This window comes from Mustelus asterias, chromosome 19 (assembly GCF_964213995.1).
Source record: "Mustelus asterias chromosome 19, sMusAst1.hap1.1, whole genome shotgun sequence".
In the NCBI taxonomy this organism is placed as follows: Eukaryota; Metazoa; Chordata; class Chondrichthyes; order Carcharhiniformes; family Triakidae; genus Mustelus; species Mustelus asterias.
The window spans coordinates 43,576,577-43,604,298 of NC_135819.1; positions in this window are offsets into that span (position 1 = coordinate 43,576,577).

A 27,722-nucleotide genomic window follows, 5' to 3' on the forward strand; every position below is an offset into this window, starting at 1 on the left:
AGAAAGACCAAGAGAGGTATTAGATAAAGAGAGAGAAGAAAAAGAGAAGCATGGGTGGAACGATGGCACAGTGGTTAGCACTGCTGCCTCACAGCGCCAGGGATCTAGGTTCAATTCCTGGCCTTGGGCCACTCTCTGTGTGGAGTTTGCATGTTCTCCCTGTGTCTGCGTCGGTTTCCTCCGGGTACACTGGTTTCCTCCCACAGTCCAAAGATGTGCAGGCTATGTTGATTGGCCATGCTAAATTGACCATTGGTGTCAGGAAGGTTAGCAAGGTAAATATGTGGGGTTACGGGGATAGGGCCTGGGTGGGATTGTTGTTGGTGCAGGCCCGATGGGCCGAATGGCTTTCTTCTGCACTGTAGGGATTCTATGATTCTATGAGGGTATTCCATTACATTCCTGACTTTTGCCTTGTCAGTTGTGGACAGGTTTTGGGGAATCAGGAGGTGAGTTACTCAATGCAGGATTCCTAGCCTCTGTCCTGCTCTTGTAGTCACAGTATTTCAAAGGTAGTGCGATTCCATTTGTGGTCAATGGTAATCCCCAGGATATTTATGGTGAGGGTTCTATGGTAGTAGTGCCACTGAATGTTAAGAGGCGATGGTTAGATTCTCTCTTGTTGGAGATAGTCACTTCCTGGTACATGTGTGGCACAAATGTTACTTGCCACCTGTCAATCCAAGCCTGGATATTGTTCAGTCTTGCTTCATTTGTACTTGGACTGCTGCAGTAACTGAGGAGTCAGGAATGGTATTGAACATTGTGTAACATCAGCGAACATCCCCACTTCTGACCTTATGATGGAAGGAAGGTCTTTGATGAAGCAGCTGAAGGTGATTGGACCTAGGATACTAACCCTGAAGAACGCCTGCAGCAATTTCCTGGAGTTAAGATGGCCAACCTCCAACAACAATGACCATCTTCTCTCGTGCAAGGTGTGGCTCCAATCAGTGGCAGATTTTCGTCATAATTCCCACTGACTCCAATTTTGCTTGGGTTTGTTGCCTTGACACAGCCTTGATATCAAGGGTTGTCACTCTCACTTTACCACTGGAGTTCAGCCCTTTTGTGCATATTTGAACCAAGGTTGTAATGAGGATAGGAGCTGAGTGGTCCTGGCAGAATGCAAACCGAGTGTCAGTGAACAGGTTATTGCTAAGCAAGTGCTGCTTGATTGCACTGTTGATGGGTCATTAGTATTAAGGGCAGCAATCATGCAGCGTGACGTATCAGTTTTTGTGTGAGCCCTCCAGTGATCCCAATGTGATGATTAAGCAAACCAGAAAGTACAAATGTTCCTTTTACAGCATTGTGCAATACTGTTAATTTGACAGGAAAATATCCCATTCGTTATTTCTGCTGGTAATAACATTGATTTTGGTGATTTTCTCAGCCTTTATTAACTGTTCTGCATATTGCACCAAATAGGTCAGGGTGAGGGTAAATTCATATTTGGGGGAATGATTCAATATTTGCAACTCAGATAAACTGGTCAAGATCTTTTCTGTTTTTTCAGAGAAGTAGAAGACCTCCTCTTACCTGGGTGCTTGATATTATTCAGTATAATTATTTCAAGGGGTGTATTTAAATTCTATTTTACCAGTAACCTCACAGTGTAGAAAGATCAAATCACCTCTGAGCAACAATGATCAAACATTATAGGTCTCCGTATCAGAAAGATCAATGGGACGCACAGGTGTATCTATGCGATACAACTTTTAAGAGGGAAAAGCACAAAGACTGAATGATTCACAGTTTCATCTCTGCTTACTTGATCAGCAAGTCTGAAGACTCTGCTAATTGTTGCTTCTTCCTACAATACATTCAAAATATCTACTATGCAACACAACTTTATCAGCAAGCAATCTCCTCGTGAAAAATGAGGATTTAACTTCCAGACTTTTAAAAAGTAATAAATTGGGTAATAGTGAGGCGACACCATGTTTTGCATCAATCTCCTATTTAGTTTCTTACATTTATTTTGAGACCCAAGATTTTCAAGCCTTTGGTACATCAACACAACATGCCATCATAGTTGTGTCTCGTTGAAAGGGAACTCGTTTAACCAGTTTAATACAGTTCTCTGAAGGAATCACATGTGCAGTGAATAAAGGGAAACCGGATGATATACTGAACTTAGATTTCCAGAAGGCAATTGGTAAGTTGACACATCAAATGTTCTTGCAAAAACTAAAAGCCTGTGCTATATGTGGTAACACATTGGCATGGATTGCAGGTTGACTAGTGAACTGGAAACAGAGTTGGTATAAATGGCAGGCAGGGTGTGTCGAGTGTTGTGCTGCAGGGATCATTGCTCAACTTTTTACAACTTAAATAAATGACCTGGATGAAGGGACTGAAAGTACAGTTACTCAATTTGCTGATGACACAAAGATAGGTAGGAATGTAAATTGTGAAGGGGACGCAAGGAAACTACAAAGTGACACAGGTTAAGTGAGCGGGCAAAAATCTGGCAAATGGAGTACAATGTGGGCAAACATGAAATTGTCCATTTTGGCAGAAATAATACGCTCTTTTTTTATTATCTAAATGCTGAGAGATTGCAGAGCTCTGAGATGCAGAGATCTGGGTGGCCTAGTGCATGTATCACAAAAGGCTAGTATACAGGTACAGTAAGTAATTAGGAAAGCTAATAGAATGTTACAGTTTATTGAGAGGAATTGATTACAAAGGGGAGGAGGTTTTATTTCAGTCATACAGGGCATTATTGAGACCATCACTGGAATTCTACCGCCTCGCCCGCCATGGAATCGAAGCGGGCAAGTGGTGGACAACGGAAATGTCTGTTGACGTCGGGCAGAAATTTCCGGGCTCGCTTGAAGAAGGCCATAGAATCCTGCCCCACACCTGGAGTACTGTGTATGTGTTGGTCTCCTTATTTAAGGAAAGATGTAAATGCGGCAGAAGCATTTCAGAGAAGTTTTGCTGGATTAATACCAGGAATGAGCAGGTTATCTAATGAGGAAAAGTTAGGGAGGGAACTGGAGTTCAGAAAAGTAAGAGGTGACCGAATCAAAGCCTTTAAAATCCTGGGGGTATTGACAGGGTGAATATGGCGAGGGTGCTCCCTTTTGTTGAAGAATCTAGAACTAGAGGTTACTGTTTAAAAATAAGGAGTCATTTATTTAAGGCAGAGATGAGGAGAACTTTTTTCTGGCAAAGGGTCGTGAGTCTCTGCAACTCCTTTCTTCAAAAGGCGGTGGAAGCAGAGTCTTTGGATGTTTTTGAGAGAAAGTTAGATAGATTCTTGATTAACAAGAGGGTGAAAGTTTATTATGGGTAAAAAGTAAAGTTGATTTATTAGTCACAAGTAGGCTTACATTCACACTGGAATGAAATTACTGTGAAAATCCCCCAGTCGCCACACTCCGGCACCTGTTCGGGTACACTGAGGGTACACTGAGGGAGAATTTAGCATGGCCAATTCACCTTTTTCTCAGATTGGAATAGTCAATTACTCTTTTTCCCAGGATGGAAGAGTCAATTACTAGGGGGCACAGGTTTAAGGTGCGAGGGGCAAAGTTTAAAGGAGATGTACGAGGCAGATTTTTTACACAGAGAGTAGTAGGTGCCTGGAACTCATTGCCGGGGGAGGTAGTGGAAGCGGATACGGTAGTGACTTTTAAGGGGCGCCTTGACAAATACATGAATAGGATGGGAATAGAGGGATATGGTCCCTGGAAGGGTAGGGGGTTTTAGTTCAGTCTGGCAGCATAGTCGGTGCAGGCTTGGAGGGCTGAAGGGCCTGTTCCTGTGCTGTAATTTTCTTTGTCCTCTGTTCTTTGTTCTTAACCTGCACATCTTTGGACTGTGGGAGGAAACCCGAGTATCCGGAGGAAACCCACGCAGACACAGGGAGAACGTGCAAACTCCACACTGACAGTGACCCATGCCAGGAATCAAACCTGGGTCCCTAGCGCTGTGAGGCAGCAATGCTAACCACTGTGCCGCAGTAGTGCTAACCACTGTGCCACCATGCCGTCCAGCAGGAATGTGGGGTTGAAGTTACAATCAGATCAGCCATGATCTTATTGAATGGTGGAGCAGGCTCGAGGGGCTATTGGCCTACTCCTGCTCCTATTTGTATGTAGTTAAGCATAATGAAAATTGTAGTTTGCTTTTTATATGCCGGTTTAAATTTGTTGTACTAAATCTTGTACTAGATCTTCGCAAACCCACCCAATTCTCCATCTTAGCCCCCAACCTACCACCCACTTCTAACCTTCCCCATCCCCCACAACACACAGTTAATAGTAGGACGTTGGGGAGAGTTATAGAACAAAGAGATCTTGGAGTATAGGTTCATAGCTCCTTGAAAGTGGAGACACAGGTGGACAGAGTGGTGACGAAGGCATTCAGCATGCTTGGTTTTCAGAACATTGAATACAGGAATTGTACAAGACATTGGTAAGGCCACATTTGGAATACTGTGTGCAATTCTGCTCACCCTATTATAGAAAGGATATTATTAGACGAGAAACAGTACAGAAAAGATTTACCAGGATGCTACTGGGACTTGATGGTTTGAGTTGTAAGGAGAGGCTGGATAGACTGGGACTTTTTTCTCTGGCACGTAGGAGGCTGAGGGGTGATCTTATCGAGTTCTATGAAATAATGAGGGGCACAGATCAGCTAGATAGTCAATATCTTTTCCCAAAGGTAGGGGAGTCTAAAACTAGAGGGCATAAGTTTAAGGGGAGAGATACAGAAGTGTCCAGAGGGGCAATTTTTTCACACAGAGGGTGGTGAGTGTCTGGAACAAGCTACCAGAGGTAGTCGTAGAGGCGGGTACAATTTTGTCTTTTATAAAGCATTTAGATAGTTACATGGGTACGATGGGTATAGAGGGATATGGGCCAAATGCGGGCAATTGGGATTAGCTTAGGGGTTTTCAAAAAAAAAAGGGCGGCATGGACAAGTTGGGCCGAAGATTAAACAAGTCTTTAGGTTAACTTGGTATCACATTTGATCCAGAGATTGGAATAGCTGGCAGCCCTCAGTAGCTGGAAATACGACATAAAGGAAGATGGTTGTGGTTTCTGGAGGTGAGTCATCTCAGCTCCTTGGCATCACTGCAATAGTTCCTCAGGGTTGTGTCCTAGGCCCAATAATCTTCAGCTATTTTATCAATGACCTTCCTTCCATCATAATGTTACAACCGATGACAGCACAATTTCAGCATCATTTGCAACTCCTCAGATACTGAAACAGTCCATGTCTAAATTCAACAAGATCTAGACAATAGCCAGGCTTGGACTGACAAGTAACATTCATGCCACATAAGCGGCAGACAATGACCATCTCCAACAAGGCCGATGGCCTGTCAAGTGCCTGAGTGGATCAAGAAGTGGCTGGTCTTCTCTAAAAGAGGTGATATGGGGATGGACGTGGTGGGGGGTTGCTCTTGCCAGATCTCCAGTTGGTGGCCTATACCCTTGCCTCCACAAGATTCTGTCCTCTGATTTGATTTGATTTATTTGATTTATTATTGTCACATGTATTAACATACAGTGAAAAGTATTTCTTGCGCGCTATACAGACAAACATACTGTTCGTAGAGAAGGAAACAAGAGAGTGCAGAATGTAGTGTTACAGTCATCGCTAGGGTGTAGAGAAAGATCAACTTAATGCAAGGTAAGTCCATTCAAAAGTCTGACAGCAGCAGGGAAGAAGCTGTTCTTGAGTCGGTTGGTACGTGACCTCAGACTTTTGTATCTTTTTCCCCACAGAAGAAAGTGGAAGAGAGAATGTCCAGGGTGCGTGGGATCCTTAATTATGCTGGCTGCTTTGCCGAGTCATCGGGAAATCTAGACAGAGTCAATGGACGGGAGGCTGGTTTGCGTGATCGATTGGGCTACATTCACAACCTTTTGTAGTTTCCTGCGGTCTTGGGCAGCGCAGGAGCCATACCAAGCTGTGATACAACCAGAAAGAATGCTTTCTATGGTGCATCTGTAAAAGCTGATGGGAGTCGCAGCTGACAAGGCAAATTTCCTTAGTCTTCTGAGAAAGTAGAGGCGTTGGTGGGCTTTCTTAACTATAGTGTCGGCATGGGGGGGACCAGGACAGGTTGTTGGTGATCTGGACACCTAAAAACTTTTTATTATGTCTTCGAAGTGACACAATGGCTAGGATTTTCAGGCCCTGCCCACTGCTGTGATTTTCCGATCCTGCCGACTGTCCATGGACTTTAAACTGGCCTGCTGCATCTACTGCATCTGCTGCAGAGGGTCTCACCGTGGCGTGACTGAAAAATCTCAGCCAATGTTTCTGTGTTGTACCATAAGTTATTTCACTCCACTGCAGTTCCTCCAGTTCCTGCCAAATGACAGAGGTAATGATCTTGATTCTTTGGAAATTAATCATAAATACTGGAAAACATACGTATCAGGAAACATACCTAATATTTCTCTCACCTGTCCCAGCCATTAAGTTATTTATAACTTGATTGTTGACAGAATAATAAGCTTGCCAGTACAGAAAGCTAATTTACTGGCAAAACATTCTGAACAGGAAGTTTAAATTGGGCTTTGACAAGCATTTATGGTATTTGGCATAAGGTCCAGAACCAGTATGAGAAAAATAAAAGCTTTTAGATGGAAAGTTATGATCTGGAACGCACTGCGTGAAAGAATGGTGAAAGCCTGCTGAATAATGAAGTTTAAAAGGTGATCAGGTAAATACTTGAAGAGGAAAGATGGCAAGGTGATAGGGAAAGAGCAGAGAAGTGGAGGTAATTTCAAAAAGCTAGCATAAACATGATGGGACAATGATTCCCTTTTGCGCTGCATCATTCTTTGAGTCAGATAGCATTTGTAGCCCATTCCTAATTGCCCTTGAGAAGGTGATGGTGAGCCACCTTTTTAAACTGCAACAGTTTATGTGGTGTTGGTACACCCATAGTTCCGTAAGGAAGGGAGTTCCAGGTTTTTGACCCAGCGACATTGAAGGAATGGTAACATATTTCCAAGTCAGGATGGTGTGTGACTTGGAGGGGAATATGAAGGCGATGGTGTTCCCATGTCACTGATGCTCTTTATCCTTTTAGGTGGTGGAAGTTGTAGGTTTGGAAGGTGCTATCAAAGATGTCTTGGTGAGTTGCTGTGATGCATCTTGTAGAGGTACACACTGCTGCCACTATGCATTGGTGATAGATGGAGTGCTATCAGAATGGGCATTCAGCCTCTGATCTTCGGGTAAGCGTTCTCCAAGGCGGCCTTCACGACACACGACACCGCAGGATCGCTGAGCAGAAACTGATAGCCAAGTTCCGCACACATGAGGACGGCCTCAATCGGGATCCTGGGTTCATGTCACACTATCTGTAATCCCCACAACTTGCCTGGACTTGCAAAATCTCACCAGCTGTCCTGTCTGGAAACAATACACACCTCATTAACCTGTGCTTAATGCTCTCTCCACTCACATTGTCTGTACCTTTAAGACTTGATTAGCTGTATTAGCATTGATTAGCTTGATTAGCATTCCAATCATTATTCTGCAAATTGAGTTTGTGTCGCTGTATGCCCTGTTTGTGAGCGCATCTCCCACTCCACCTAACGAAGGAGCAGCGCTCCGAAAGCTAGTGGCATTTGCTACCAAATAAACCTGTTGGACTTTAACCTGGTGTTGTTAGACTTCTTACTGTGAACACCACTTGTCACAGCCCTCCATTCTGAAACGCATCCTTCCACTGCTACCCTCTGTCTTCTTTGAATGAGCCAGTTTTGTATCCACCTTGCCAGCTCACCTCTGATCCCATGCGACTTCACCTTCTGCACCAGTCTGCCATGAGGGACCTTGTCAAAGGCCTGACTGAAGTCCATGTAGACAACATCCACTGCCCTACCCTCATCAATCATCTTCGTCACTTCCTCGAAAAACTCGATCAAGTTCGTGAGACACGATCTCCCCTTTGCAAAATCATGTTGCCTCTCACTAATACGTCCACTTAGTTCCAAGTGGGAATAAAGCCTGTCTCGAAGAATCCTCTCCAATAATTTCCCTCCCACTGATGTAAGGCTCACCGGCCTGTAATTACCTGGATTATTCTTGCTACCCTTCTTAAACAAAGGAACAACATTGGCTATTCTCCAATCCTCTGGGACCTCCCCTGTAGCCAGCGAGGTTACAAAGATTTCTCTCAAGGCCACAGCAATTTCCTCTCTTGCCTTTCTCAGTATTCTGGGGTGTATCCCATCAGGCCCTGGAGACTTGTCTACCTTGATGTTTCTCAAGAACCCCAATACCTCCTCCTATTGTTGGAACTGCCCTCATCTAGGCACGTGGAGAGTATTCTATCACACTCCTGACTTATGTCTTGTAGATAGTGGACGAACTTTGGAAAGTCAAGAGTTGACTTACTTTCCACAATGTTCTAGCTTCTAACTTGTTGTTATAGGCACATTGTTGATATGGTTGATCCAATTCCATTTCTTGTCAATAGTTGTTGATGGTGGGAGTTCGGCAATGGAGATGTTTTTGGATGCAAGGGAGGTGGTTATATCTTTCTTTTCAGAGATAGTTATTGCCTGACACTTGTGTGGCACAAATGTTACTTGCCACTTATGAACTCAATCCTCACTGCTGTCCAGATCTTTTAGTATGCGGATAAAGACTTCTTCAGTACTTGATGAGCTGTGAACAATACTGATCACTGGACACTCAACAGTACTCTACCAGCCACCTCCACTTTGTTTCACCGCCAAAAGCCACAAGACAATTGTGCAGTCTTTACCCTTGGGAAACTTTCAACTGGGATTGAGATTTGGTGTGACGCACATGGGTAACATTTGATAAATGTTATGGATGTGTGGATTTTGAGGTCAGGTGACAAAACAGAAGCATGGATAAGCATTATGGAAAGTTGTTCGGTCTGGCAGAATTTTATAAGATGTGTCCTGCTGAGACCGCTGTTGTTCACTGCATTTATATCACGTTTTGAAAACAAAACGTGGCAATATGTGTTAAACTTTGCAGAATGTGGATATAACTGGTGATTAAGGAGCTGCACCAAAACAGAAAAAGATGTAAACAGGCATGTGGTGTAGACGGCATAAACGGCAAATTAAATTTGTATGAAGTGGCTCATTTTGGGAGGAAGGACATTTTTTTGGAAGGTAAGAAATGAATGAGATGGAGTACATCTGGAAATGCAGATTCTCAACACACTGAAAGCCACAGCACATGATGATGTGGCCTAAGGATCATACAAAAATAAAGGGATGCAACATTGAATTTATAGGGAATCTTAGTTAAAACACAATTTGAATACTCTACACCAGTCCGCTCTCCATACGGTAATAAAGGCTCACAGAGGCTCTGATACTGAGGCCAGAAATCCCCCACAGCTTTCTGGCCGGAGGGCACAATTCAGTTTCATGCCGGCATGAATTTCCTATGGAATCTTCCGCTGCTGCCTGCCATGGCGGATTGGGAAACCCATTGAAAGTCGATGTGAAACTGATTTGCATTCCACTATTTGGCGGCAGTTGAAGGCTTGATCAGAATTATCCCCCCCATTCCCTATTTTCCGTGTTATCAGTGGGGAAACATGTTGGTCCAGATCACGTTCAGAACGATGTGGCATGCAGAGGTTGGAACTCACCTGAACAATGCCTGGTGCTGCCTGCAGAGTTCAGCTTGGAGGCCCTGTAACACCACAGCAATGGGTGGGAAAAGCATCTATCAGGTGGATCTTCCAGTTTCAGTGTGCTCCTGGAGGACCAAAGAACAAAGAACAAAGAACAGTACAGCACAGGAAACAGGCCCTTCGGCCCTCCAAGCCGGTGCCGCTCCTTGGTCCAACTAGACCAATCGTTTGTATCCCGCCATTCCCAGGCTGCTCATGTGACTATCCAGGTAAGTCTTATACGATGTCAGCATGCCTGCCTCCACCACCCTACTTGGCAGCGCATTCCAGGCCCCCACCACCCTCTGTGTAAAAAACGTCCCTCTGATATCTGAGTTATACTTCGCCCCTCTCACCTTGAGCCCGTGACCCCTCGTAATCGTTACCTCCGACCTGGGAAAAAGCTTCCCACTGTTCACCCTATCTATACCCTTCATAATCTTGTACACCTCTATTAGATCTCCCCTCATTCTCCGTCTTTCCAGGGAGAACAACCCCAGTTTACCCAATCTCTCCTCATAGCTAAGACCCTCCATACCAGGCAACATCCTGGTAAACCTTCTCTGCACTCTCTCTAACGCCTCCACATCCTTCTGGTAGTGCGGCGACCAGAACTGGACGCAGTACTCCAAATGTGGCCTAACCAGCGTTCTATACAGCTGCATCATCAGACTCCAGCTTTTATACTCTATACCCCGTCCTATAAAGGCAAGCATACCATATGCCTTCTTCACCACCTTCTCCACCTGTGTTGCCACCTTCAAGGATTTGTGGACTTGCACACCTAGGTCCCTCTGTGTTTCTATACTCCTGATGACTCTGCCATTTATTGTATAACTCCTCCCTACATTATTTCTTCCAAAATGCATCACTTCGCATTTATCCGGATTAAACTCCATCTGCCACCTCGCCACCCAATTTTCCAGCCTATCTCTATCCTGCTGTAGGAAGACCAGCTTCAGGAAGTCCGTCTTCTTTCTTCAACAGTGGGTCAGTGATGTTGGGCACCTTCTCAATATGGTATCCAGAATTGATGGCAGGAACAATCAATAGGCTACCGCGGAATGTGGCGCAAAACCCCTAGCTGCATAATGAATGAGGTTGAGGCCAGAAGATATGGCATGCTTTTCTGTCGGTCTTTGCACTCCACGTACCCACCATGAGACTTGGTCTGAAATGGAAGAATTCTACCTACACTCTTCCCCTTACTGACTCTTTCGGTGAGGGGTGGTGCAGGAGAGGTGGTGAGATGGCGGGGGGGGGGGGGGGGGGGGGGGGGCGGGGGGGGGTGGTGGTTGATGGGCTCTGTGCATTAAACCTTAGGAGCAATGCTGAAAGAAAACAGCACAAGTCACAGTGAAAATAATTATATTTACAGAAGGACAGGATTGGCAGCTTAACATTCCAGGATACAGATGTTTCAGGTGGGATAGAGGGGGATGTAAAAGGGGTGGGGGAGTTACACTACTGGTTAAGGAGAATATCACAGCTGTACTCCGAGAGGACATCTCGGAGGGCTCATACAGCGAGGCAATATGGGTAGAGCTCAGGAATAGGAAAGGTGTAGTCACAATGTTGGGGGTTTACTATAGGCCACCCAACTGCCAGCGGGAGATTGAGGAACAGATATGTAGCAGATTTTGGCAAAGTGTAAAAGTAACAGGGTTGTTGTGGTGGGAGATTTTAATTTCCCCTATATTGACTGGGACTCACTTAGTGCTAGGGGCGGGATGGGGCAGAGTTTGTAAGGAACATTCAGGAGGGCTTCCTGAAACCGTATGTAGATAGTCCAACTAGGGAAGGCGCCATACTGGACCTGGGATTGGGGAATGAGCCCGGCCAGGTGGTTGATGTTTCAGTAGGGGAGCAGTTCGGGAACAGTGATCACAATTCAGTAAGCTTTAAGGTCCTGATGGATAAAGATAAGTGTAGTCCTCAAGTTAAGGTGCTAAACTAGGGGAAGGCTAATTACAACAATATTAGACAGGAACCGAAGAATGGAGATTGGGGTCAGATGTTTGAGGGCAAATCAACATCTGGCATGTGGGAGGCTTTGAAGTGTAAGTTGATAAGGACTCAGGACCGGCACATTCCTGTAAGGATGAAGGATAAGTATGGCAAGTTTTGGGAACCTTGGATAATGAGAGGTATTGTGAGCCTAGTCAAAGAGAAAAAGGAAGCATTTGTCAAAGCTAGGAAGCTGGGAACATACGAAGCAAGTGTGGAATTCAAGGAAAGTAGAAAGAAATTTAAGCAAGGAGTAAGAAGGGCCAAAAGGGGTCATGAAAAAGCATTGGCTAGCAGGATTAAGGAAATTCCCAAGGCTTTTTATGCATATATAAAGAGCAAGAGGGTAGCCAGGGAGAGGGTTGGCCCACTCAAGGACAAGGGAGGGAATCTATGTGTGGAGCCAGAGGATATGGGTGAGGTATTAAATGAATACTTTGCATCAGTATTCACCAAAGAGAACGACTTGATGGATGATGAGTCTGGGAAAGGATGTGTCGATAGTTTGAGTCATGTTGAGATCAAAAAGGAGGAGGTATTGGGGTTCTTGAGAAACATTAAGGTCGACAAGTCCCCAGGGCCTGATGGGATAAACCCCAGAATACAGAGAGAGGCAAGAGAGGAAATTGTTGGGGCCTTGAGAGAAATCTTTGTATCCTCACCAGCTACAGGGGAGGTCCTAGAGGATTGGAGAAGAGCCAATGTTGTTCCGTTGTTCAGAAGGGTAGCAAGAATAATCCAGGTAATTACAGGCCGGTGAGCCTTACATCAGTGTAGGGAAATTATTGGAGAGGATTCTTCGAGACAGGCTTTATTCCCACTTGGAACTAAGTGGACGTATTAGTGAGAGGCAACATGGTTTTGTGAAGGGGAGGTCGTGTCTCATGAACTTGATCGAGTTTCTCGAGGAAGTGACTGATGATTGATGAGGGTAGGGCAGTGGATGTTGTCTACATGGACTTCAGTAAGGCCTTTGACAAGGTCCCTCATGGCAGACTGGTGCAGAAGGTGAAGTCGCATGGGATCAGAGGTGAGCTGGCAAGGTGGATACAAAACTGGCTCATTCAAAGAAGACAGAGGGTAGCAGTGGAAGGGTGCATTTCTGAATGGAGGGCGGTGACAAGTGGTGTTCCCCAGGGATCAGTGCTGGGACCTTTGCTGTTTGTAATATATATAAATGATTTGGAGGAAAATGTAACTGGATTGATGAGTAAGTTTGCAGACGACACATAGTTGGTGGATTTTCGGATAGCGATGAGGACCATCAGAGGATACAGCAGGATATAGGCTTGGGCGGAGAGATGGCAGATGGAGTTTAATCCGGACAAATGTGAGATAATGCATTTTGGAAGGTCTAATACAGATAGGAAATATGCAGTAAATGGCAGAACCCTGAAGAGTATTGATAGTCAAAGGGATCTGGGTGTACAGGTACACAGGTCACTGAAAGTGGCAATGCAGGTGGAGAAGGTAGCCCAGAAGACATATGGCATGCTTGCCTTCATCAGCCGTGTTGTGCGAAAAATGCCACTTCGGAGTCAGACTGGAGGTTTCAACAATACAGTTTTATTTTAACGAAGCTTCGTGGAGAAAAGGCACTGGCACTCCGCAGTGCTTCTAGACAGCTACCTCCTCTCAATGAGACAATAGGAGCAGTCCATCTTTATACCCTTTGCACAATAGATGGACCGGACATCTAGCCATTATCACATCGTTGTAATCAAGTAGGTGATCGATCGTTAACACATCATTATAGACAAATACAGACATAAGCATGTTAACATCGCATTGTTCTATGAATTGATACATTTCCTACGTCAGTGACTATCAATGGTTTGGTTTTGATCTATTCATACAGTAATTGGTTTTCCTGCATTTATGTATTCCCATTCCCATTCCCATTTGTGGCTAATCTCTTTAACAAACCCTTTTGTCCCGGGACTATCCTTTATCGAAAAGTGCCTCAAGCCCTGGCTTCCTGCAGCATTTGTTCCCTGCATGTTTTAACTTTAAATAACTGCCTGCACTAAAAGTCAGTGCCTGTTTAATGTCTCTTTTCCCAGGTGACCGTTTATGGGCCAGGCAGCCATGTTGTGTACCCCTCTCCATGTTTTCCCCACTTCACTCCCCACTTTTGGTTGGATTATGACTTTAATAATCCCTAGACCAACAATTTTACCTATATAAATCTTCGTTCTTCTTTTTTCTTTCTTCGTTCCTTCTGATGTCTTCGGGGATCTTCATTAAGGGTTCTTCTTCAATGGATACACTGGCTCCTGGCACAATTCTTGTCATCATCACCTTGCAACAGACTTTTAGGCATCCAACAATTAGACAACAGACAATTACAATGGAAATGAGTATGACCAATCCATGTAATAAGTAAGATTCCCAGGACCGCCCCCCCGAGCCATTCCAGCCAGTTACTTCCTTTCTTGGGTCCCTGTCTGGAGCTATCAAGTTGTTCTCTGATGCTATTGATGACCTGTGTAATGTTATAGGACTCGTCTGTGACATGGGTTATGCCTTTATTGCCTATAATTGTACCTCTCCCCCTTGTGCTAACTGATAGTCCACTGCGTATCGTGTCTGTTGTGCATATAATCTCAGTTCAGCCATTTCTTGGTTGACAGCCTCCAGTGCTTTTGAAGTGCTGTTTCCCAGGACTGTTAGTCCACAAACAATATGATTCCTATTCTTTGCACTAATCACTCCTGCTGCGCCCCCGCCCCCCCCCCCCCCCCCCCAGAGATAATGGAACCCATATCCCAGTGAGGATCCCATTGTACCCGGGGCTTCCCAGTCAGCGCAGAATTCCTTGCTGATAGCCCGAGTTACTATTCTCCTCCGAATATGCCCCTTCTGGGGGCATGGAACAGTCAGTGGCCCTATTGTTCCTACTGCAAAACGGTTTGGGAGGTTTGGTGTTTCTGTCATGTAAGTACCATTGAAGAGGAACACATATCCCTTCTTAGCCCGGTAACATTTAGTGTCTTGATTATGAGTTTGTTCATATTGCCAATTGTTCGGTTTACTTGACTCCCCGTTTGATCCCACCACTTGGTAAGTATCAAATGGGTGTGTCCATTTGGCTGAGCTTATGTGAGTTCCATTGCATTGTCCACAAATGAGCTGTCTTCCGGTTATTTTTAGACATTTCTGTCATCACAAGTGCAAGTAAACTGTTCCTTGTTAACCCGACAATGTTGACGGACACACTGCGTCTGTACGCAGGAATCATTCTTAGGGACCAAGGCATAGGCACATCCCCATCCCTGCCCCGTAAAACAAAGCGGATAGCTTGCAGTATCTGAACAAGCTTTTCCTCCCACCTGTTGGAACCCCCTGCACACAGGATCTGTGGGGTTTACAAGTCCCACACATCTCCCCTGTATACCTCTTTTATATTTGCCAATTTGCCCCTTACAGGGTGCATCTGATGTACCTACAGTATATAAATCATGAGGGGTCCACCCAGGGGTGGCTACAAATAGGGCTTCTACCGATTGTGCTAACGGGTAACATACAGTTCGATTCCCGTGTAAATGTATGTGCGCTTTGTAAAACAAGTTATCCTCCAATCCCGTCAAATTTACAGTCGCGTCAACGCAAAGTAGTACAGTTACATACGCGATTACATACATATTCGCAATGATCAAATATCAAACCTAACACTATAATTCATATAATCTTTACAAGTTATATTGTCTATCAATCCACGCACGCCAGTCGTTCTTGCTTGCAGTCTTTGCCTGTGTTGAGGAAAGCAGTTCTGTTAGTTCATCAATTTAATGACTTATTTGTTCCCTTGTGTAATTTTAGCTGTGTCCAGTGTTTCCAGACACCTTTCCCTCTTATGTCTATACAGGCACAGGTGTCCCCACTAATTATAACTTCATATGGACCATTCCATTTTGGCGCAAACCCTGGTTTGTCAGGTAATGTTTTCACTAGGACGCGACTTCCCTCTATTGGGACGTCAGGGAGCATTTCAAGCTCTCTCTTTTTGTCTTTTATTTCCTGATTGTCTTTTACCAATTTGCGCATCCCTTTTAGTTGGGTGCTCAGTTCCAAAACATATCTCCTGATTTTATCTTTTAGTGGACCTACATCGGTCCCACCTGCTATGATGCTTTCTGGTAATTGCATCGCCCGTCCTGTCATTAACTCATAAGGGGTTAATCCGGCTGTCCGGTTTGTGGTAGCTCTTAATCTCCTTAGTATAGTGGGCAATACCTCTGTCCACATTTTTCCCGATGTTTGTATGGCTTTAGCTAGTGCATTATACATTTAACTATATATCCCCCTTCCATAGAAAGCTAAGTGTGAATTAAATAACACTTTGTACTGGCCTTTTTTGGCTGCAGCTGGACATCCATTCATTTGTATGTAATCTTATCAAAAGACATCGCTTTCCCCATTAAAATCACATGCCATACTGCTCCGATCTTTATATGATGTCCTCTTACACTATATCTAATTTGATCATTTGTTTGCGCGCAACTGCCGCACCACAGTACTTCACAAAATAATTATGTTTTTATCAACACACAATATATAGCATATAAATATATCATACAAAGTTGGTTAAGGCTCTTCAGGATTTGATTTTATTCTCGGGTCTATATGGCAATGCTATACTGAATAATAAAAATAATCAAGCGGCAGTTGTATACCATTTTACACATCGTAACCATGATATCCAAACCCTTTTTGATTCAAGCCATTTCCATTTTTAAACTGAGCTCCAGATCAAAACCCCCGCACTCTAGGAAAATAACAGGCGCCGAATCAGAATCAAAGTAGGTACAATACATACTAGTTATTTGATTAGAAATGTTTTGGTTTGGTTCTTAACTGGCTAGATTTTAAGCTTTGCAGTGCTTTTATATTTGGCAAACCTTGAACAATAGATGGCACATGAAATTCCGACAGCAGTACATAATTTTAACTGGTTACAGAATACTAAACTATCCGATGTTCGTAAATCGCGATATCCTGCGGACCTTAACACTGCATTTCACTGACTTGATATACTTTAAACTGACTCATAGACAATATATTTATCTCATTCTTTTGTTCCTGCTTTTCTACCTTTCCACAAAATTACTTATTTTATTCTCTTAACTTCTCAACTAACTCTTACAATTTCTACTTCAAGACAATGGAAAGAGCACATGTTTCCTTCCAAGGTTTAAATCCTTTCTTAAATTTCAATTTACTTTCCATTTTTTATTTACACTCTTTATCAAACCCACTGTTGTAAGATTACAATTAGGGTAAGAACATTAAAACATTAAAGCAAACAACAACAAAACATCCATGCAACCACTTTGTTTAAACACACACAGACACACATGGAAGCTTCCAACAGTCATTCCACAGCACATTCTTTTTCATTCAAACTGGGATGTAAGTAAACCATTTAAAGAGAATACAGAACGTTGATTAAGACAGTCGCTTTTATTCTTCTTTCTTCCAAACTGTAATTAACTCAAAACAGAAGTAAATTCAAGAAATCTTATCACTTTAATCTTTAACAGTTTTAACACTCCCCCAGCCCCCCTGAGGCTAAACGAAGGTGCAACAAACTGCACCCGCTGCCTGCAACAAACACTCCACAGGAACAAACAGGCTTCAGCTCCTGCTCTCAACCTAATACAACAACAACCACCTACATTTGACAAGCTACCAGATCACACAAACACACTGAAATACAAAAACTAAGATCTCTCCTATCCACCTCCAGGTATGCCACTAGCCCATTCTACCAATTCATCGTAATCTTGGGACATAATCACTCCCATTTTTAGGATGACCTGGTGAGCGCTGGAGAGTCCATCCTTAAAAGCCTGGATGAACACTCGATCCCCTCGACCTGGGTCCCATTGTCCTGAGCACTCTTGATATACCTGGAACAACCGTTCCCCGTATTCAGAAGCTCCTTCCCCTTTTAACTGTTTTGTTGTGGTAATTCTGCTCCAGTTAGTGAGATCATTCCCTAATACCCTCTGGATCTCTGCTTTAAACTGGTTGAAGGGTGCCTGTTGGGCATCTATCTCTGATGTTAGGGCGACTGCATGTGTCCACCGCCCCCCACTATAATCCTGTGCTGGAGGAGCGGCGGGTCCACCTGCTACCTGCCTCCACTTATCCGCTGGACAGGCTACCCTGACCAGCTGGTGTACGTCTCTCAGGTGTAATTGGTGTCTTACCCAGATTGTGTCTAATTCTTCCCAGAATTTAGTGTTTGCGCTTCTAGGTTTTAATTTACCCAGGGAAGCCATTATCTGCTGTCTCTCACCTGGGGTGAAGGGTTTATAATTTGCCTTTGGCTGCGCATCTGTTCCCCCCCCCCCCCCCCCGGGTTACTGGTGCTAAGTTGTCTTCTAGCGCTTCCCACTCCTCTGGAGGGGCGGTTGGTCCCTGTTGTGTGGACTCATAAGGAGGTAGAGGAACAGTTACCCCTCTCCATTGCTTTTCTTCTCAAACCTGGTTTTGCTTCTCCAGTTCCCTCACTCGGGATTCTAATTCTCTAATCCTTTCTTTATCTTCATTCCACTTCTTAGTAGTGGCGACTACTTGCTCAATTAGACCAGCTAACTGATGTATTAGCAATACTCCTATCTTCTTTGTCTTGTTTCTCTTTTCCTTATCTATCCACTTTCTCTGCTGCTCTAAGGTCTGAGAAGTATCCCAGCCATCCTTTTGCATTCTCTTTATTAACTCTTTCCTGTCTGTCATGTAAACTTCAATGAGAGAACCTGCAGGTCTTCTTTTAACTTCATTAGCTGCCATTTGGCAGACTTCACTAACCCCGGCCATGATTACTCCCTAGTAAAGTGTGCTCTCTACCGTAGGGACTTCACTACCCCCGGCCACTATTACTACTCTAGCACCGTGTTTCACTACCATTACAGGGTTTCAAGTTATACTCACGGCTTCCATAAGACCATAAGACCATAAGACATAGGAGCGGAAGTAAGGCCATTCGGCCCATCGAGTCCACTCCACCATTCAATCATGGTTGATTTCAACTCCATTTACCCGCTCTCTCCCCATAGCCCTTAATTCCTCGAGAAATCAAGAATTTATCAATTTCTGTCTTGAAGACGCTCAACGTCTCGGCCTCCACAGCCCTCTGTGGCAATGAATTCCACAGACCCACCACTCTCTGGCTGAAGAAATTTCTCCTCATCTCTGTTCTAAAGTGACTCCCTTTTATTCTAAGGCTGTGCCCCCGCGTCCTAGTCTCCCCTGTTAATGGAAACAACTTCCCTACGTCCATCCTATCTAAGCCGTTCATTATCTTGTAAGTTTCTATCAGATCTCCCCTCAACCTCCTAAACTCCAATGAATATAATCCCACGATCCTCAGACGTTCATCGTATGTCAGGCCTACCATTCCTGGGATCATCCGTGTGAATCTCCGCTGGACCCGCTCCAGTGCCAGTATGTCCTTCCTGAGGTGTGGGGCCCAAAATTGCTCACAGTACTCCAAATGGGGCCTAACCAGTGCTTTATAAAGCCTCAGAAGTACATCCCTGCTTTTGTATTCCAAGCCTCTTGAGATAAATGACAACATTACATTTGCTTTCTTAATTACGGACTCAACCTGCAAGTTTACCTTTAGAGAATCCTGGACTAGGACTCCCAAGTCCCTTTGCACTTTAGCATTATGAATTTTGTCACCGTTTAGAAAATAGTCCATGCCTCTATTCTTTTTTCCAAAGTGTACGACCTCGCACTTGCCCACGTTGAATTTCATCAGCCACTTCTTGGACCACTCTCCTAAACTGTCTAAATCTTTCTGCAGCCTCCCCACCTCCTCAATACTACCTGCCCCTCCACCTATCTTTGTATCATCGGCAAACTTGGCCAGAATGCTCCCAGTCCCGTCATCTAGATCGTTAATATATAAAGAGAACAGCTGTGGCCCCAACACTGAACCCTGCGGGACACCACTTGTCACCGGTTGCCATTCTGAGAAAGAACCTTTTATCCCAACTCTCTGCCTTCTGTCTGACAGCCAATCGTCAATCCATGTTAGTACCTTGCCTCGAATACCATGGGCCCTTATTTTACTCAGCAGTCTCCCGTGAGGCACCTTGTCAAAGGCCTTTTGGAAGTCAAGATAGATAACATCCATTGGCTCTCCTTGGTCTAACCTATTTGTTATCTCTTCAAAGAACTCTAACAGGTTTGTCAGGCACGACCTCCCCTTACTAAATCCATGCTGACTTGTCTTAATCCGACCCTGCACTTCCAAGAATTTAGAAATCTCATCCTTAACGATGGATTCTAGAATTTTGCCAACAACTGAGGTTAGGCTAATTGGCCTATAATTTTCCATCTTTTTTCTTGTTCCCTTCTTGAACAGTGGGGTTACAACAGCGATTTTCCAATCCTCTGGGACTTTCCCTGACTCCAGTGACTTTTGAAAGATCATAACTAACGCCTCCACTATTTCTTCAGCTATCTCCTTTAGAACTCTAGGATGTAGCCCATCTGGGCCCGGAGATTTATCAATTTTCAGACCTTTTAGTTTCTCTAGCACTTTCTCCTTTGTGATGGCAACCATATTCAACTCTGCCCCCTGACTTTCCTGAATTGTTGGGATATTACTCACTATTACCACCTCGGCAATGTGCTTCCCCACCGGAGTCCGGTTTAGGTCAGAGTTGATCAAGCTCCTTTTCCGCCCCGCTTTTCACAACATTCACAGTACAGTTCCCAACTTTTCAAACTTTCATGCAATCAGATGGCAACTCTGCGTTTGTTCGCCACTACAGAGTTTGATGTTAACCGACCTCTGCCACTTGTGCTTCACAATCCTAAGTGCCCTTGGTGTCTCTTTACCCACTTCAATTCCTGACCATCGCGTGGGAGATTTCTCATCTTAACAGCCGGTCTAAGGCTGGGTGTTTGAGACAGGCACTATCTTGTCCTCTTGTCGGTCAGCACAAGCAACAGTTACTTATTACTATCAGCAGTTAGTACTCATCACTATATCATATACAACAATACTTATCACTACAAATACCCCTTAAGTTTAATCCCTTTCAAACTGAATTCTTGACCTTGTCTGACTCCCACAGATTCAGTGATCTCTACCCCGGCTTTCCGATTGTGGCCAATCGATCGGAGCTTTACCAGCTTACCAGTAATAGGATCCTAGCCGACTACGCCAATTGTTGTGGGAAAAATGCCACTTCGGAGTCAGACTGGAGGTTTCAACAATACAGTTTTATTTTAACGAAGCTTCGTGGAGAAAAGGCACTGGCACTCCACAGTGCTTCTAGACAGCGACCTTCTCTCAATGAGACAATAGGAGCAGTCCATCTTTATACCCTTTACACAATAGATGGACCGGACATCTAGCCATTATCACATCATTGTAATCAAGTAGGTGATCGATCGTTAACACATCGTTATAGACAAATACAGACATAAGCATGTTAATATCGCATTGTTCTATGAATGGATACATTTCCTACGTCAGTGACTATCAATGGTTTGGTTTTGGTCTATTCATATAGTAATTGGTTTTCCTGCATTTATGTATTCCCATTCCCATTTGTGGCTAATCTCTTTAACAAACCCTTTTGGCTCGGGACTGTCCTTTATCTAAAAGTGCCTCAAGCCCTGGCTTCCTGCAGCATTTGTTCCCTGCATGTTATAACTTTAAATAACTGCCTACACTAAACGTCAGTGCCTGTTTAATGTCTCTTTTCCCAGGTGACCGTTTATGGGCCAGGCAACCATGTTGTGTACCCCTCTCCATGTTTTCCCCACTTCAGGCTGGGACATTGAATTTAAAAATTGGCAAGTCATGTTGCAGCTTTATAGAACCTTAGTTAGGCCGCACTTGGAATATAGTGTTCAATTCTGGTCGCCACACTACCAGAAGGATGTGGAGGCTTTGGAGAGGGTACAGAAAAAATTTACCAGGATGTTGCCTGGTATGGAGGGCATTAGCTATGAGGAGAGGTTGGAGAAACTTGGTTTGTTCTCACTGGAGCGACGGAGGTTGAAAGGAGACCTGATAGAAGTCTACAAGATTATGAGGGGCATGGACAGAGTGGATAGTCAGACGCTTTTTCCCAGGGTGGAAGAGTCAATTACTAGGAGGCATAGGTTTAAGGTGCGAAGGGCAAGATTTAAAGGAGATGTACGAGGCAGATCTTTTACACATAGAGTAGTGGGTGCCTGGAACTCGTTGCCGGGGGAGGTAGTGGAAGCGGATACGGTAGTGACTTTTAAGGGTCGTCTTGACAAGTACATGAATAGGATGGGAATAGAGGAATATGGTTCCCGGAAGGGTAGGGGGTATTAGTTAAATCGGGCAGCATGGTCGGTGCAGGCTTGGAGGGCTGAAGGGCCTGTTCCTGTACTGTAATTTTCTTTGTTCTTTGTTTATCTTTGTAAAACTAGGACAATCATGTGATCAATGATCAATATGAGAGAGGGGGATGGCAGAAGGGATAAGTTTTATTTGGTATCATATTTGGCACAACATTGTGGGCTGAAGGGCCTGTTCCTGTGTTCTGTGTTCTGGTTCAATGCATTTGCCTTTGAGGTGAATTATTTTTCTTCTGTGATTTAATTTCTGTTCGTCCACAGGTGGCCATTTCTTGCTGAGATGTGCTTTCCGTCTCTCCAGTCACTTGGAGTTTTCCGATGGTGGACAGTTGCAACAAGAGTGTAGAATCTGGACAGGCAAAATCTTTAATTTCTATTCTAGAATAGTTCCTTTTTTAAAAAACCGCCAATGTTTTGGGAATAATTCTGAAGTCAGGACCCAAAATATGAACTATACCAGAAACATTTCTATTTATGCTCCATTGTGAATAGTGCAATGGTCTGAATAGTGTAAGACTTCCTTTTCAACTGTTGTTTTTCATGTGCTTTAACAAGAAAGGTCAGTTAGAAGATTAAACTAAAAATTTCTGACTCCAAGAATGGCAGTCCTGTTTATCTGATATCCTGAGCATTGATTTTTAAAAGATAATTATAACTTCAGTGTTTCACATGAAGCCTTTTGTTAGCATATTGATCAACCTGAGCGTGAAGGTGATTCGTATGTTCAAATGTCCTGGAACATTTGAGATTCTCCTTGCAGCTTCACAAATGAAATCGGACTGTTTCGTGTTTGCTTTAATTGTCGATATCTGAAACCTTTTATCAGGAGAATTTGACGAACATCAACCTCCACCCTACGCGTAACCTTTCCAGTGAAAGGCTAGGATAAAAGAAGCAAGTAACTGGCCTGCATAATGACATATAAACAATCTCAGTGGGGGGTAGGTTTGTAATATTGTCGTAGAAAATCTATTGAAGTTGAATAAAGGGGTATTGCAATGATACTTAGCGAGAATTTTGTTTTTATTTTTCACTACTGTTCTTGAAGGTAAGGGTTAATGTGATTGAGAAGAGCCAATGTATAATGGTTCTGCTGAAGTGTCTCAAATTTTGAACAGCCACTAATTGGACCAAAGCAGGATTACTGTCAGAAAATGTGATCAACTGCAATCCTAAATGATGTGTTGCGTTTTATTAAAAGAGTAATGGATTGCCAGCCTGATTAATACTGTCATTTGATAGTAATCATGCATGCTTTCATTTGTTCTTGGATTAGGGAGAGGCTGGTAAGGCTGTGATTGTCACACCTTCCTTGGTCCTTTGGCATTGCAGTGCTGGGACTTCTCTTTGGATTGTTATAGTCCTTGAGGTGACGCTATTCCCATTCTTGTTTTAGGTAGGAAATTCCAGGATTTTGGGCCAGTGGTGATGAAGGAACAGCAACGTATTTCCAAGTCACAATGCTGGCAAAGTGGTTAGTAACTGCTGCCTCGCAGCTCCAGGGACCTGTCAGCTTGGATTTTGTTTGACCGAGCCCAAGATGGGATGCAATGTCTCATCTTGTCAGCTTGGATGTGGTTTGTCCCTCACATGGGGATCAGGATTGGACTTCATTGGAATTGCCATTTTTGATTAGAATTAAAGAACCAAAAGGGACCAAACAAAAAAAAAGTGCAGGTGCCAATCACAGCCTTTTCTGCTCTATGGAAAACACTATGTAGTCTAGAGGACTGGAGAAATGTCTTTGTGCAGAAAGTTGACACTGTGGAATTCTCCTTCAGATTTAGTGACTATGGCGGAAAGGATGACAGTGTTCAAGGTTGGAGTAAATTGTTGAATGAAGGAAAACAGGCTGGTAAATGCCATTAGAATGATTTGCTTACAAAGTGAATTGTAAACATCGATATGGATTTTCTGGGCCAAATGCTGCCTATTTGCTGCGTTGTCATTTTTAGAGGTTTCACTCTATTTGAATTGAACAGCTGTTATTGGCCAAATCTGTGAGACAATTTACAGAAGCCACTACCCATATTGTGAGATGTGCCCACTCCAACTCTCCTGTCCCAGTTAAAAACAAGATTGGACTTATCAAAGCTTTCACTTGGAACTGTTTAGGGAAAAGATATGGGGCTTTTATAGGAAACAGCTGTTTTTTAAGGGTTCTGTTCTTTCAGTTTTATTTTTGGTCTTTCTGCATACGTGTCTTGCATTAAATTATGTCTACAGGATATTATGTACTACCAGAAGATATAACCATCCCCATAATTGTTTCATAACCTGAACTATGCAACTTGATTTTTCTATCCTGATTGCATTGATATTAAAGAATTGGTGGAAACTTAGCTGAGGGGTGAGAACACCTTCCCCTTAAGTTAAGCCTTTTTGCCTGTATATATATTCCTCCGCCTGCTATTAGAGTTTTTCGAGGAGGTTACCAGGAAAGTGGATGAAGGGAAGGCAGTGGATGTTGTCTACCTGGATTTCAGCAAGGCCTTTGACAAGGTCCCTCATGGAAGGTTAGTTAGGAAGGTTCAGTCACTAGGTATACATGGGGAGGTAGTAAATTGGATTAGACACTGGCTCAATGGAAGAAGCCAGAGAGTGGTTGTGGAGGATTGCTTCTCTGAGTGGAGGCCTGTGACTAGTGGTATGCCGCAGGGATCGGTGTTGGGTCCATTGTTGTTTGTCATCTATATCAATGATCTGGATGATAATGTGGTAAATTGGATCAGCAAGTTTGCTGATGATACAAAGATTGGAGGTGTAGTGGACAGTGAGGAAGGTTTTCAAAGCTTGCAGAGGGATTTGGACCAACTAGAAAAATGGCCTGAAAAATGGAAAATGGAATTTAACGCAGACAAGTGTGAGATATTGCACATTGGAAGGACAAACCAAAGTAGAACGTACAGGGTAAATGGTAGGACTCTGAAGAGTGCAGTTGAACAGAGGGATCTGGGAATACAGGTACAGAATTCCCTAAAAGTGACGTCACAGGTGGATAGGGTCGTAAAGAGTGCCTTTGGTACATTGGCCTTTATAAACCGGAGTATCGAGTCTAAAAGTTGGAGTGTTATGGTAAGGTTATATAAGGCATTGGTGAGGCCGAATTTGAAGTATTGGGTACAGTTTTGGTCACCTAGTTACAGGAAGGATGTAAATAAGGTTGAAAGAGTGCAGAGAAGGTTCACAAGGATGTTGCTGGGACTTGAGAAGCTGAGTTACAGAGAGAGATTGAATAGGTTGGGACTTTATTCCCTGGAGCGTGGAAGATTGAGGGGAGATTTGATAGAGGTGTATAAGATTTTGATGGGTATAGATAGAGTGAATGCAAGCAGGCTTTTTCCGCTGAGGCTAGGGGAGAAAAAAACCAGAGGGCATGGGTTAAGGGTGAAAGGAGAAAGGTTTAAAGGGAATATTAGGGGGGGGCTTCTTCACGCAGAGAGTGGTGGGAGTGTGGAATGAGCTGCTGGATAAAGTGGTAAATGCGGGGTCACTTTTAACATTTAAGAAAACCTTGGACGGGTTCATGGATGAGAGGGGTGTGGAGGGATATGGTCCAAGTGCAGGTCAGTGGGACTAGGCATAAAATGGTTCGGCACAGACAAGAAGGGCCAAAAAGCCTGTTTCTGAGCTGTAATTTTTTATGGTTCTATGGTTCTATGCTCTGTCCAGGCTGTCATGATGGCAGTGTGGCTCTAATCACAAACCATACCTTGGTCCCTCCTCTATTCCTTGGCACCTTCTCTTCCTTTGATTACCTCGTCTTGTTCCATCACTTCTCTTTTCCATCATTTCCATTTCCACTACCTTTTTCCACCTGCCTTATTACTTTTCTCTTTACCCAGCCTCGACCATTCTCCTGTGTTGTCATGTCTCATTTCATTCCTCTTATCTCAGATTTTCCTCCTCCCACATCTCTACCTCCAACCCTCAGCACTCCTTGCTCTGCCTTCTTTCCTGCCATAGAATCATAGAATCCCTACTGTACAGAAGGAGGCCATTTGGCCCGTCAAATCTGTACTGACCACAATCCCACCCAGGCCCTATTCCCGCAACCCCACACATTTACCCAGCTAATCCCTCTTCCATTAGGGTCAATTTAGCATGGCCAATCAACCTAACCCACACATCTTTGGGAGGAAACCGGAGCACAGGGAGGAAACCCACGCAGATACAGGGAGAACGTGCAAACTCCACACAGACTGCCACTGTTCGAGGCTTGACTCTTAGATGTGGACATATTAGTGAGAGGCAACATGGTTTTATGAAGGGGAGGTCGTGTCTCACGAACCTGATCGAGTTTTTCGAGGAAGTGACGAAGATGATTGATGAGGGTAGGGCAGTGGATGTTGTCTACATGCTCTTCAGTAAGGCCTTTGACAAGGTCCCTCATGGCAGACTGGTGCAGAAGGTGAAGTTGCATGGGGTCAGAGGTGAGCTGGCAAGGTGGATACAAAACTGGCTCGGTCAAAGACGACAGAGGGTAGCAGTGGAAGGATGCGTTTCTGAATGGAGGGCTGTGACAAGTGGTGTTCCTCAGGGATCTGTGCTGGGACCTTTGCTGTTTGTAATATATATAGATGATTTGGAGGAAAATGTAACTGGTTTGATTCGTAAGTTTGCGGACGACACAAAGGTTGGTGGATTTGCGAATAGCGATGAGGACCATCAGAGGATACAGCAGGATATAGATCAGTTGGAGACTTGGGCGGAGAGATGGCAGATGGAGTTTAATCTGGACAAATGTGAGGTAATGCATTTTGGAAGGTCTAATACAGATAGGAAATATACAGTAAATGGCAGAACCCTTAAGAGTATTGATAGGCAAAGGGATCTGGGTGTACAGGTACACAGTTCACTGAAAGTGGCAATGCAGGTGGAGAAGATAGTCAAGAAGGTGTATGGCATGCTTGTCTTCATTGGTCTGGGTATTGAGTTTAAAAATTGGCAAGTTATGTTGTAGCTTCATAGAACCTTAGTTAGGCCGCACTTGGAATATAGGGCCCGATTTTACCAACAATTTGCACCCGTTTTCGGGCACGAAATCATGGTAAAGTCGGATGTGAGGCCTTTATCGTGATCTGCACCCGCGCCCGTGCAGATCGCCACTTTACCGAGACCCGCGAATGGCAGGGATCCGTTCCGCACCCAAATCGGGCGCAACAGTGATTTAAATGCATTTGCATGCATTTAAATTGAATTAATGAACTGCCCGCCCAACTCTATCAGCATTTCCCCCTTTACCACCGTGTTTGCCGATCCGGAACTGTGCTTTTAGGGACCTGCTGAATAAAAGTCTGAATCAGGTGCATGGCGTCCGAAAGCTCTCCGCTACTCACAGGCCATGTTGAGGCCATTTCGCTGTCTCGGGTCGGTGGCGGCTCTGCGAGTGTGTGGAGGGGAGGGGGGGCTGCTGCTGTGCACGATTTCCGATGTTTTTCTGGCAGCACGGACCCGGGTCTCAGCACTGACCTCGGGTCCTGCAGTGCTGCTGGGTCCTAGCACCGCAGCTCACTTCAGGCTGAAGGATGTGCACAAAGCCCTTGCAGGTAGCACTGCTGCAGCCTCTCAACGTTACCAGGGGCTGTGAGTGTGTGGAGCATGTGGCTGGGGGGATTGGGGGGCATGGGGGGGCTGTGATTGTGTGGAGCATGTGGCTGGGGGGATTGGGGGGCATGGGGGGACTGTGACTGTGTGG